This window comes from Phocoena sinus, chromosome 4, assembly GCF_008692025.1.
Source record: "Phocoena sinus isolate mPhoSin1 chromosome 4, mPhoSin1.pri, whole genome shotgun sequence".
Taxonomy (NCBI): Eukaryota; Metazoa; Chordata; class Mammalia; order Artiodactyla; family Phocoenidae; genus Phocoena; species Phocoena sinus.
In genome coordinates this window covers 67337092-67351129 of record NC_045766.1, presented here as the reverse complement: position 1 = coordinate 67351129, position 14038 = coordinate 67337092, and positions in this window count along the sequence as shown.

Below are 14038 nucleotides of genomic sequence, written 5' to 3'. Positions count from 1 at the left end.
TTTCATACTAAAGCAAGGATTTAGCTATGCCCTCATTAGTGTTAAAAAACAACCAAACCTGTTTAGTGACCTACTGTCACTCCCTTGCTGAATAACCTTCAATAGCTTCCTATTGCTCATGAAAGAAAGTGCTCTGTTAGCCTCTAAGGTGCCCCATAATCGTGCCCCAACCCAGAACCTTTCCATTCCATGCCTTTTATGTCTCACCCAAACCCATTCCCCCAATATTTCTTCAGCAGATTCTTACCTCAGGACATTGATCTCATGGTTTCTCAATTTGAAATATTTTTCATCCAATTCTACAACTAGCATACACACACACTTATCTTTTAATACAATTCAAGTTTCCCTTCATTTAAGACTAAAAGGACTGATGAAAGATGCAAATATAATACCTCTTTCTTAAGCATTAAAAGACAGACAGAGATAAAACCATGAGCTTGATGCTGTAAAGTCAGTGGAGGTAGTTGCTGTAGACAAAATATAAAACAAAACAAAAGGAAAAAAAAACAACTAAATTATATCATGGTGTACAGACAGGAAGAGCTAAGAAATGAACAAATAAGTCCTAATTTGAGGTTTTTGAGGCTGTTCTCTATCCATGTGAAAAATATGTGTCGTCTATCCATTCTCACATGTATCATAATAGTGCTCAAATAAAGGTATGAGTTCTTTGAAAAGTTCCATTTCTAGAGACTTTTATTGATTATTTCTCTTCCTTTCTCCTCCTCAGGAGTTCATCTATAGTTCACTGAAGGCCAAAACATAAAAGAATTTAGATCTTGTCTTTTCCCTTGCATCAACTAGGTAAGGTACCCTGACAACTCACTGCAACTGTTTCTACACATTTTAAATTGTATAATAGTACTTCCCTATGTGCCTCACATAGTTTTTTGTGTGAATCAAATTGTTTAATTTATCCAAAATGCCTTTACAGCAATTTACATATGTCAAGCATTATGCTATGAAAAAAATATGATTGAGACATTTTGTACATTATTTAATCTCTCATAATATAGTTAACAATGGATGTAAAAGCCTTTTGAAAATGCTAAAATGCTTGTAAGGTATTATCATGTGTAAGGAACTATCATAAATAAAGGTGTATAAGGAATACTTTTACTACATACATTAACTTCTGAGGTTAATGTCATAACAACTCCCTATGTTTTCTAAATACTTGTCCTTTAGACAACCTTTGTAAAAAAAAAAGTCTGCAGAACAAGACCCATTGCTTATTGATATCAATGTGACATGGCTTTCTTAAGTTCTTATAAATTTGCTTAGTCCTAGTTTCAATAGTGAGATTTCTACAAAAGCTATAGTTAGTAACTATCACTAGTAGTCAACATCTAGGCATTTTTGGTTTTGTGAAATACTAAAATCAGTATTATTGTTTTTTATAGTTTCCCAAAGAGCTCTCTGGAGTCATAGTTCAAATGTGATGGATCTGGATCCACTCATAATTTCCTTTGAAGACAGCTTCCTATGGTGGTATGGGGAGAAGAAAGAAGTATTTAACAGATTATAATGAGCAAACACTGTTATCTGACTACCCATAGTGCTGTCAATCACTGTAAATTAAAACCTAAACTTTAGAGCTTCCCTGGTGGCGCAGCGGTTGAGCGTCTGCCTGCGGATGCAGGGGGCGTGGGTTCGTGCCCCGGTCTGGGAAGATCCCACATGCCGCAGAGCAGCTGGGCCCGTGAGCCATGGCTGCTGAGCCTGAGCGTCTGGAGCCTGTGATCCGCAACGGGAGAGGCCACAACAGCGAGAGGCCCGCGTACCGCAAAAAAAAAAAAAGAAAAAAAAAAACCCTAAACTTTCTTCACTAGTGTCTTCCTTCAGATTTAAGTGTCCGTATTACAGGTAAGGCAATAGGTTAATCAGTAGTTTCCTTTCCAGTCATTAATTTAATATTAGTTTGTAGCCATCTTGGCATCTTCCCCTACACACAGTTACTGGCAATTGCATGTTTAGAAAGCACATATTCTTCTCAGTTTTAGGAGTGTTTCATTTTCAAGTCCTTTCATGATAACTACTAAACAGGTCATACAATGGACATTTAATTACCATATTTTAATTTTCTGTTCTTTGCTTCCTATGGTACTTTTGGACCACTGCTTCTCTCACAGCAACTGATATTTACTCAGGAAACATAGTTTTTAATTTCAATGTTGGATTGAAATCAAAACAAAAAAAAAAATCTTATGAAAGAAAATCTGAGCCTACTCAAGGAAGTTCATCTTATCAAAAATAAAAATTAACACTTCCCTGGTGGCTCAGTGGTTAAGAACCCGCCTGCCAATGCAGGGGACACGGGTTCGAGCCCTGGTCTGGGAAGATCCCACATGCAGCAGAGCAACTAAGCCCATGCACCACAACTACTGAGCCTGCGAGCCACAACTACTGAAGCCCGCATGTCACAACTACTGAAGCCCGAGTGCCTAAAGCCCATGCTCCACAGCAAGAGAAGCCACTGCAGTGAGAAGTGTGCCCACCGCAACAAAGAGTAGCCCCCACTCACCACAACTAGAGGAAGCCCACACACAGCAATGAAGACCCAACACAGCCAAAAATAAATAAATAAATTTATTTAAAAATAAATAAAAATTTTAAAATACATGGTTTAAGGCTTACTCTAAATTTTTGAAAAAATGTGCAGAGCTTTTGGCAATGTTTGAAAATCATTTGAAACCCACATTTTAGAATGGAGGGCCATATAATATTAAGCCAGAAGAACCTATAGAAATTGTTCCAGTCCAGTCTGTGTACCTCAGAAATAGCTAAAGTCCATTCTTTTTCTATTTGATATGGCTAAGGTGACTCATCAACTTGATAGCAGAGCCCAGGCATCCTGATACTGTCTCTATTCACTTTACTGTCTCATATCAACTGAGTTCTGAAAACCTCATTTTGTGAATTCATAAGAGCACATTGTCATCTGATAATATGCTTCTCAATTTTGTGGTTAGAATTAGATGCAAATACACACAATGAAAGGTATGAATTTTCAGATTCTCTAGGTTATTTTTCTAGTTACCTAAATATTACATGTAGAAAATCTGAAACATTACAAGAAGCATAAAGAACTTAATTGACATGGGGAGTATAGATTTTACCAGACCCCTTGAGGAAGTGATTTAAGATGAGTTCTGAGGGATGATTCTGAGGTAGCCATAATTGGTGGTAATAGGAAGAGCATTCTAGGCATACAGAGTAACATAAATAAAATACCTAAAGTAGGAAATATCGTGGGACTTTCAAGGATTTGAAATAAAACCATTATGGCTGGAGCATAATGAGTAAAATAAAAGCAAGGTTTGGAAAAACAGGTGGAAATCATCTTATGCAGGGCTAGTGGACCATGTTAAGGATTCATATTCTAACTTTTTTGTTATTATGAAAAACCTTTACAACATTTAAGCAGGAAAGGACATGATACATTTGAAAATATTCTTCTAGTTTCTATACGCATTATGTTTAAAAAGTGGACAAGAAGGATGGGAAGTCATCAGGTAGAAAGCTACTGTGCTAACCTAGGAGAACATGAGTGTCTGGAGGGCATAAGAAGACACAAACTTGAGTCTTAGTTTGGGGGAAGAATAGATTTAGAATACACTTCTCTTGCTGAAAGGATTGGAAATGTCCAATTAATTGTGTATTCAAGTAGTATTGTTTCTAACACTGAAATGTTTTTTATATTGATTCTTTCTTCATCCATATGTATAGGAACTGTCAGATTCTCATAAAGTATCAGAGAAACTGTTTTCTGAGCTACAAGTCTTTAGTACCGTGTCTATGAAATAAGCCTCTTCTGTGTTCAAATCTTGACTTATCCACTCAACAGTTATGAGAACATGGACAACTCATAAAAACCCTTAAACCTCACGTCCACGAGGATAAGATTAACACTCTACACTCACCTAACTCCATCTTAGTTTGCTCTAAGATTTAGTAAGGTAATGGAGACATCCCAGTTTAAACACACACACACACACACACGAAATACACCAAAAATATGTTTTGAGGCATTAAACACAGAAAGACAATATTGAAAGTGTCTTTTCTTCCAATCTGGCCGGCCTAGGGAGAAAGCCTAAAATCATGCTGAGAGTCCAGGCAGACTCACCTTACAAGTAACAAGCTCTGCCCAAGTACTCAGAGAATCCAATCCACTCTAGTGTCCCCACTTTTAAGCATGAACAGACAACTGCCAGTGGTGGAAGAAAATAAATCCAAACTGAAAAAAATATGAGAACTCAGGATACAAAAAGAACATCTTACAAGCTTCTAGAGAGGAGAAAGACACAGCTAGATATTGTACATATGACTGGGATTCAGAATGACGGGACTTCTCAACAAACAACACTTGCAGCAAGAAGAAAACTGAACAATGCCTTCCAAATTCTTAGTTATGTAATAAAAAAACTAAAATTTTAATCCAGCCAAATTGAAAATTAAATCTGAAAATAAGATAAAAATATTTTAATTCACAAAACATTTTCATGAACCATTCTCATAAAGCTTCTGATTTTTTTCTTTCACTTTAATACACTATTCAGGTGATCCAACACAGGAGACCAGTAAGGGCAATCCCAGGATAACAAATGTACAAGAGACATAAAGAGCAACCAGCCCAGATTTAAGCCAATGAAACAGACACGTTAATGGCTATCATCACTAAAATACCTTCTGCTCTGCTGAGCCTGGTTCAGGCTCATGTGCTGATGAAGTTCCTACTCTCACTTCCAGTCACTATTGTCAACTAAGGATGTTCACCCCATTGTACTGAAATTTCCTGAGAACTGGAGTTGGCTATGGTGAGCTCAGGATTCCAGGAAAAAAATTCAAACTATCCCATTCCCCCCAACCATATCCAGTATCCAGCCCATTTTACAGATCTGACAAATGCCAAACCGTGAAACTTTTTATATTTCCCAAGGCTCATTCACTGCCTTTACCACCAAATTCCCCAAAACAAATTTTTATAATAACCTCAAAAGGAATCTGAAAACCAAACGATGATCCAAACTCCAACTAAGTTGTCTTCTGCTATGATTCTTGTTCTTATGACAATATGGCTTTTCTTACAGAGCTGTTCATGCTTCCTAATCAATTTCTATATGTATGTCTTCATATTTATTCAAAAATAATTTTAAAATAAGGAAAAATCATTTAGAAAAATATATGAAGTGTTTAGCATCGTGAATATATATGGTGTTATAGAAAACTCTCAATAAATCACAAGTACAGTTGTTATAATTTTATGTAGTCCTTCCATTCCTTAGTATTAATTATTTTTCTGAAACACTGTTTGGGTGAAAAAATCTCTCAAATAGTCATATGATACATGTGCCCCAAATGCCCTTTCCCTATCACTGATAAACACAAATTCAAACATCCTTGAAATGTTACCAACAATAAAAATCCTCAATTATATTATTATCCATAAATAAGTTATATATTAATTTTAATAAAAATATTTGATGAATGACCTACATAAAGATTTTAGTTCACATTCAAATAATTGTGTTCATGTAGCACATATGCAGATATAAACTAGAAAAAATGTAGTAGGGAAAAAAAAAGAAAACTACTTCAACAATCAAGAGAACTTGAATCTAGTTTGGTAGGATCACTTCCCTCAAGGCAGTAGATTTCTTGTTTGCAAAATTAGAACACTGGACATTGTGCTGGATTGTGCCTTGTCAACTTGACTAAGTCTGGGGACAAAATTTCCCAGAATCCCTTTCTCTATATGGTTTTAGGCTAGAGTTGCCAAAAGAGGAACTTGCCTGAGATTTGGAAGGTAAAGCAGGTACCGTTACTTTTGGGAGACTGTCTCAGTCTGGCCTGATGTTGAACAGATGCAGTGTGTCTAGTAGACCTCAGTTTATGTTCATTTTCTTCTACGTTGCTTATAGCTTACCTTCCCCACTGCCAGGCCCACCAGCAGGGACTTGGCTGCAGAATTGCAAAGATAACAGCTACACAGAAGCATAGCTTCCTGAGAGGTGGCGCTTTCCATGCAGCTCCTCTCCAGCTTCCCCCTTTGTGGACCTCATTCACAGACTGAAAATGTCATTAGCCTGGATTCCCATGAAAGCTTCTGTTTGTTCACTCTCATCAGTGATTCAGGTAGACTGGTCAGTGACCTTTTCTCAGATCTTCCAACTCCCCTCTAGACTGTCACTTCTTCAGTTCCTCCCATATTTGGGTAAGTTCTAATTCCTATAATAAATCCTTTATTCACATAATACCTAGAGTGGCTCTCTTTCTCTTACAACATGTGATGATGAGCTCTAAAGCCCCGTATGATCTGTGCATATCTCAGCAAAGAGCAGGAGCAGGTTCAAGTCCATTCATCTATTTCTAGCAGACAACCGGGAAGTTAGGCCACGTTGTGAGTTTTCATGTGACTTCCCAGAACACCAACAGAGTATTGAGTTCTCCAATTTCAGATATATAACCAATAAAAGGATTTACAGTGACTGCATATGGATTAAGTAGACACACAGGCTCACCTGCATAATAGTATATATTTAGAGCACAAGTGCTTAAATAAGAAATTAAATAAGAAATAACAAATACTTCTTTTCATGCTTCTTAAGTATACAAAGATAAAATGGAATCTAAAGATTTGTTCAGTGGCCAAGGCCACAGCTGAGCCCTCACCCCCAGCTCCTTCCTATTAGTCCTCAATTGTTGCAAAAGCATTTCACTTGTACCTAAAGGAGAACAATATCTCAGAAACTATTCCAAGACAATAAATCAAGAAAGCTGGTTTGTTCACATTTTTTTCTTTTCTTTCCATTCTTGAGGTAAACCTCCCACAGAGAAAGTTATACCATGAAAAGAATTCAACAAAATGAATGAAAATATATTCATATCACTCATGGATTACTTTTCTGTGGCACAGTTTCAATCAACAGCCCTGGAGAAAAATGTGTGTGCGTGTGTCTGTGTGTGTCTGTGTGTGTGTGTGTGTGTGTGTGTGTGTGTGTGTTGTATGGTTGCTTAACTTTATAATTGCAGCTGTTCAAACATTTATCATTTCATGTTACAAAATAAGGAATTCACCGAAGCACAGAGAAGCAGCATATTCTTCCATCAGTTTAGCATTTGTTTCGGGATTAAACAAAGTAAATTAAGAATGCACGTGGTTTTCACATAAACTAGTTTGGCTTCTTCAAACCGATTCCAAAATTATCCCTTTTTTGCTACCTTCTTTGGCTGAAAGCATTACCGATTCATCTTTGCCTGCCACATTAGTTATAAAAGTTAACATTGGCATATTATTTTATAGCTTAGAAAAATGCTTTTATGTACATGAAATAGGTCAGCAAGGTATAGTAGAAAAAGATACTGGCTTTGCAATCCAAAGATCCTTACCACCTGTGCAACAGAGTGAGTGGGGCTGAGGTAGGGGATCACCGCTATTCTGAGCCTCAGAATTCTAATAGAATTTCTGTAAAATTTAGATGAGATCATGTATGTTAAGGTGATTTGTGAAAAGCCTGGAATGAGACAAATAAAGGGTGTTAGAATCGATTTGCGTTTTACAGATGAGGAACAGCCATTAAATGATTCACCCAAAATTAAATAGAGGCGTATCAGGACCAGAAATCCAATGTCTTGACTCTGAGTACAATATTCTTTCAACCCCATCTTACTGCCTCTCATTCATTAATTTTGTTTAAAAACAAAAACTAGTTTTTAGTATGAACCACATCATTTTGTGTAGAAATTTCCAAAGAAACAACATATCTTAGAGATGAAGGATTAAGAGCAGGAGATTAGAATCCAAACGTTCTGAGTTTAAATCTGAGCTCTCTTCCTCACTAGCTTTGTGACTGAGTACATTAATTAATTTTTCTGTGCCTCAATTTCACTATCCTTAAAATCAGGATGCAATTATCATCAACATCATAGGGCAATTTTGAAGATTGTATGAGTCAGTATATTGTAAAGCTCTGAGAATAGTCCTGGTATAAAAGAAGCATTATATAATATTAGCAAATTTTATGTAAAGAATCATACAGGGTCATTATGTTAATGAGATCTATCATACCTGATATTATACTGAACATGTCATCAATAGCAAAAGGACTGATATCCTTAAGAGCATTAGGCATGAAGTGAGGAGGACATGTGATGCTGACTTCATCACCAAAGCCTGAGCAGAGCTTCTAAGGAGAAGCTCCAGATTCAAAATGAACAAAACCATCCATTGCTAGAAAGTTCAGAGCTCATGGAACAGCCATATTTAAATAAAGACGTGCATTACTTATTTTATCCCTTTTCAGTAAAACTGTAGGGTCCTTGAAAGGGTTAGCAATGACTAGAAAATGTTCAAGATGGACTGTTTTTGATACTTAGAGTTATTTAGAAGCGTAATTAATAGAAGAATCATTTGATTCAATATATCTATAGTAAATGCTGTACTCGAGAAGCACAAATCTTAGAATGTTAAGGTGGGAAGGGAATTTACAGCACATCTGTTCACATCAATTCCCATACCATTCAATAATTAACTTTCCTCTTCAGCATAACTTATAAGCAATCTTTCAGTCACTAAAAAATTCTCACCTCCTAATAAAGTTCTCTTACCTGACAGTAATAGATTTTCAGAAAGGTTTTTTTTTACTTTGAACGCAAATTTTTTTCATAGCAACTTCCATTAACAAGAACTAATTCCCGGTCCAAAGAGAATAATAATATTTTATAAATAATAAGAATTGTGTAAAGGTACTATAAAACTTAAGTTGTTGCTATTAGTAACCATTATAAAATAATCAGTATTTGAGTATCTTGAGATGGTCCTGACCATTATGGTCCTGAAAATAGACATCTGAAGCTTCTAGTCATTATCTTTTACTTTTCACACTAGATATAACCCATGCCTACACCATGTGCCCAATTTACACTTTTCATAAATGAATCCAGTTTACCTTATGTAGACATTTATTTCCTTCTGCTCAAATTCATTTGTTGATGACATATTTGTTTCTATTTTACCCCATTCTGACCTACATTTTCATTACTATTGGAGGAGGTCATCTAGAGGACATGACCACTGGTTGACCAGCAAGCTGGACCTGGGCAATCGAAGGCTCCTCACCCACTCTCTTGCCCTTGCAATGTTCTCTCTGCTCACTGTTCCCATAGCCAGAGCTATTTCAAGGATACAACCTTGGGAGAGTTATGTGTCTTGAGACTATCAGGATGGTATATGTGACTCAACCCTGTTAAGACTTTCAAGAATTCTGGCAGGTGGGTGTGAAGATTTACTTGTCTTGTGACAGACCAAGACAAACCTCTTATGTAAGTTCCCTTGCTAATTAAAACTGCCACCTACCAATCTGGAGTGGTCTGCTTCTTTCTTCGGTCTCTCCTTGACCTCTATGTATGGGGGCCACTTTCAAATTCCACCTGGGGAACTTCTAAGATTGAAAGCAAACAACTGGAGAGCCAACCAGGAGACTGAAGAAATGGGTCTTGGGAAAGAGGCACTTGTTGGGGAAATCCTGGGTTAGCCATTGACTTCTATATGTGGAGGGGTGCCCTATAGATTAGATCCTGTGGATTGCTTTGTGAGTGTCAGGATGCCCCAAAAGTGTCAGCTGGTGTGATGTTTTTTTTTTTTTTTTTTGAGAAACTGTGCATAACACACTGTAGCAAATAATGGAAACAAATGGTTGCCTTGGTGGGCTGGCCTCTACTATGGCAATTCAGCTGACCACCAATGCCCAACTAGAAGCTGAATCTGAGTTAGAAAGTTGGAAGAAGTGCTTAGGTTAGAGAAGGATGTGTAGTTGTCCACTACTCTACTAGCTTCTTGGTGAGCACACAAGGTGGGAGTTCAGGATAATGAGGTGCAGCACATAGTGTGTCATTTTGCAAAGCTAGGAGGGTGCAAACTGCTGCAGATTTAGAGTCTAAGTGCTTGTGACAAAGCCTGATTGAGATACTAAGAAGTGGAACTCTGGAAAAGTGATGAGAGCAAAGAGGAGGATGTTGTGGTGATTGACAGTGAAGAGGACAGAGCATCTCATGCTGTCCAAAACCTAATTCAGAGGGAAATTTTAAATAGTACTTACCCTAGACTTCTGATAATAAAGAAATATACTATAAAACCCCTAAAAGAAAAACTTGCATTCTTTCTCTGTTCCTTGAAGGTTCAAATTTTATCATGTCGCTGAAAAAAAGGGGGGGCAATTTTTTAAATATACACTATTCTATAGAAGTTCCCTTGCCCAAAATCTATCTCACAGCCTGCATAAGATTATCCAACAAGAGCAAATACACATCTTAAAAGTCTTCTCCATAAAAATTAGTGAAAAACTTTAGCCATGTGAGTAGCTAAACTTAACTTGACACAATTTGTATTCAACTATTGTTTATAACTAGTGAGTTTTGTATTGTTGTACATGATTAATGGCTAAAATTTTGGAATGAAAACTATAGGGTCTCTATGCCTGTTTGTATGTTTCTGTATGTCTATGGATGTATTCTACGTATATGTGATATGTTTATACCGTTAGATGGTATAGCCAAAATTAATTTGTAAAAGAGCTCATTTAATTGACTGAAAATAAGTGCATGTGTAAATTAAGTATTCCAAAAACTCTCAGAAATATAGAAATTAACGCAAATACTTTTCAAGTTCATGTGATCTGGGCTAATCTTCAGTAAATAAAAGCTAGTTTAAGTTTGTTGGCTTAATTAAAATAAATATGTCTTCAGAGTTATCAGCATTAAATTTAATTCAAGCATACAACTTTTATTCTACCTGGGTTTACTAGTCAAATAAATTCATATTGTCTCTATTACAAAATTTGTTGACAAGAAAAACAATTTAATATGATGGCTAGCTATTTAAAGTCTCATGAAATTTTCATGAGTAATCTAAACAAAATTGTTAAGAACAAGCAAATTAAATAGATGTAAATGGTTATAGAGAGCTGGGAAGAGAGATAGAGAATCTTACCTTGTATAAATTAACCTTGTGTAATTTTAGCTGACTAAAACTGGATAAATTTGTTATAGTTATTTTAAATAAGCTTTAATATCAATTGTGTATGTATGTAATACTAAAACTTAATTTTCCTTCATCTGCTGAAAGGCAAGCTTTCTTGAACTATCGGTCAGCTCCTGATAAGAGATTACAAAAGGATTTTCTTTACCTTTTAATTAATCTTCCTAGAAAGCAAAGATTTTTTATTTTATCAAAATAATTTCCTGTGCTTCATGTTGTCTTTGATTACTTTAGAAAAGTGAATCATCTCAACATTAAAAGAGCTGTTTTGGAGCTTCCCTGGTGGTGCAGTGGTTGAGAGTCCGCCTGCCGATGCAGGGGACACGGGTTCGTGCCCTGGTCCTGGAAGATCCCACATGCCGTGGAGGGGCTGGGCCGTGAGCCATGGCCGCTGAGCCTGCGCGTCCGGAGCCTGTGCTCCGCAACGGGAGAGGCCACAACAGTGAGAGGCCCGCGTACCGCAAAGAAAAAAAAGAGCTGTTTTGCTCACAACTATGTAAGCTTCTGTATTTGTCTTTAAAATATTTTATTGTCACTTTAGTTAAATTGATAATTAAGTATTGTTGCATAAAAATCTGTGTCCTATTTAGTCAACTTTTGATATTTCCCAAAATCAAGTTCTAAATGAAATCAATGTCTTTGACTCTCTTTAAGTGTGATTTTTTTCTCTTCTTAAGTTGAAAGCATAGTTAATTTGCTTTTAATCATTTTTATTTTCTAATTAATGTATTTATAGCAAAATAATTTCCTCTAAATACTATTCTCACCTCATCCTGCGTATTTCCATACAGTGCTATCATATATTCAGTAAGTAGGCAGCAGGTCTCGGAGAGATAACCAGCATAGCTGTTATACAATTAGTTACTTGTAATTTTAGTTTTCAATTCTTGTTTAACCAAACTTTTGTTTTCCGGTTGTCTTTTTTCATATTTAATTTTTACTATTATTAAATTGTGGTCAACAAATCTGATCTACATCATTTTTCAATTTTTTGAATTATTGAAGTCTTATAAATACTCCAGGGTGTGGTAAAAAATATGCGCTCTTTTTGTTGACTCTATCTTCTAGCTTAGATATACAGTCTTCAGCTGTATTTGTTCTATTTTCGCCTACCTATTTTTTGTTTCTGTAATCCTGTTTTTATTTTTGAAGTCTGATTTTTCTTTTCAAGACAGCCTGTACATTTTCATGAATGAGAATCCTTAAAATTTTCTTTAAGGACATTAATTATACCTAGCTTTCTTCTGGTTCCTAAATTAAGACCTTAGAGTTTAGTTATTTGATTTTTTGATATGCATATTTGAAATTCTGATAAAGAGACATGGGGAGGAGATGAAGATTTTTTCACTCCACCAGAAATCTTTATTGCCATGAATGTAAAGGCAGACCTGAGAGAAGGTTTACTGGGAGGCTTATTCCTCTGAGCACAGACATATCTTCACTTAAAGCCTGGAACCACTGCAACTACCTTGCAACCATGGTGGGAGAAGCCATGGAGACAAAGCTAATGAGCCAATGATGCCTGAGTGAAAGGTTTAAAAGGCTCTTGCCCTTAATGTTATTGCTGTAACTGAATAAACACTCCTGGAAACGTCCTATCTATGGATTTTTTTATTTTGAGTTAATATCTTTTTTAACTTTTATATCCACTATGAGTTAGGTTTTCTATAATTAGAGCCACAACCATAAAAATCAAAATATCACTTCCTACAATCGATTTCCCAAAAATTAATCAGAGTAGTCTTAACAGCATACAATACATTATGCTACTTGTCTACCTACAACTCTCCGGTTAGCTTTTTGTCCTATTTAAAATAAAATACAAACTCCTCTCTTACCTGATCTGACCTCTGCTTCCCTCTGTGACCTACTTTTTTACCATCACCCCACTTGCCTTCTTTCAGGTCCTCAAACATTCTAAGATCATTCATACCTTAGGGCCTTTGCACTAGCTCTTCTGTTTCCCAGGAATTTTTCCCCAGGTCTTTAAGCAGTTGGTTCCTTCTCAGTCAGCTCTCAACAAAACATCAGCTTCTTAAAGAGCTCTTCCATAACTATCCAAATTAAAGCGACCAGTCAATAATTTTTCTATCACACTACTTCTTTTAATTATATGCATTGCATTTATCACAATCTGATATATATGTATTTTTATATATATGAAATGCCTGATATCCCTTTCAATAATATAAGCTCCATGAGAACAAAGACATTTAACATCTTGTTCCTTGCAGTATTCCCATCACCTAGAAGAGTGTCTGGCATATAATAATAAGTCCTCAACAAATACTTGTTGAAAAAGTGAATGAATCTACTCTTTGCCTTCCAGAAATTCTTCACTTCTCTGATCAGCTGGTGGTACTTTTCTCCAATTACTCATACTGCTATGGATCTATTTTCATTTCTGTTACATCATTTCAGTAGAATTTGGGAAGGAAACATAAATAAAATCATATATTCAGTAGCATTTTTATAGGAATCAGAGATAAATTTTCTGAATGAAATCATCATTGCCCTTGAACATTTTGGTGATGTGAACACCAAGTTGATTTTAACAAAGTAATATGAATTTTCTTACACTTCCCAAATTACTATAATTTCAATGCCTGACGATAAACAGAGAGCCAGAAAGGAGCACCAAACATGAGACACATACAGAAGGTGCCCATTTAGTTCTTCCTACCTTAGACTTGTTAATTTGCTTTAAATAAATATAAAAGAAGTCGTCTCTAAAGTCTAAGTATAGACTAGAAGAAAAATATATTAGTGAGAACTCAACCCCAAGTTTTCTTACCTGAGATGTAATAGGTCAGTGATTCCCAGATTTTTCATATTGTAGATCATAGTATTTTTCAAATAGAAGTTAACTGTTTATTTTACCCACTTCAGGCATTTATGAATACTATCATCATTGTTGTAAAATAAAGGACACTATAACATCAAATATTGCAAAGAATATATCTAAGAATAAAGAACACTTCTTAAGATGAAAAACTT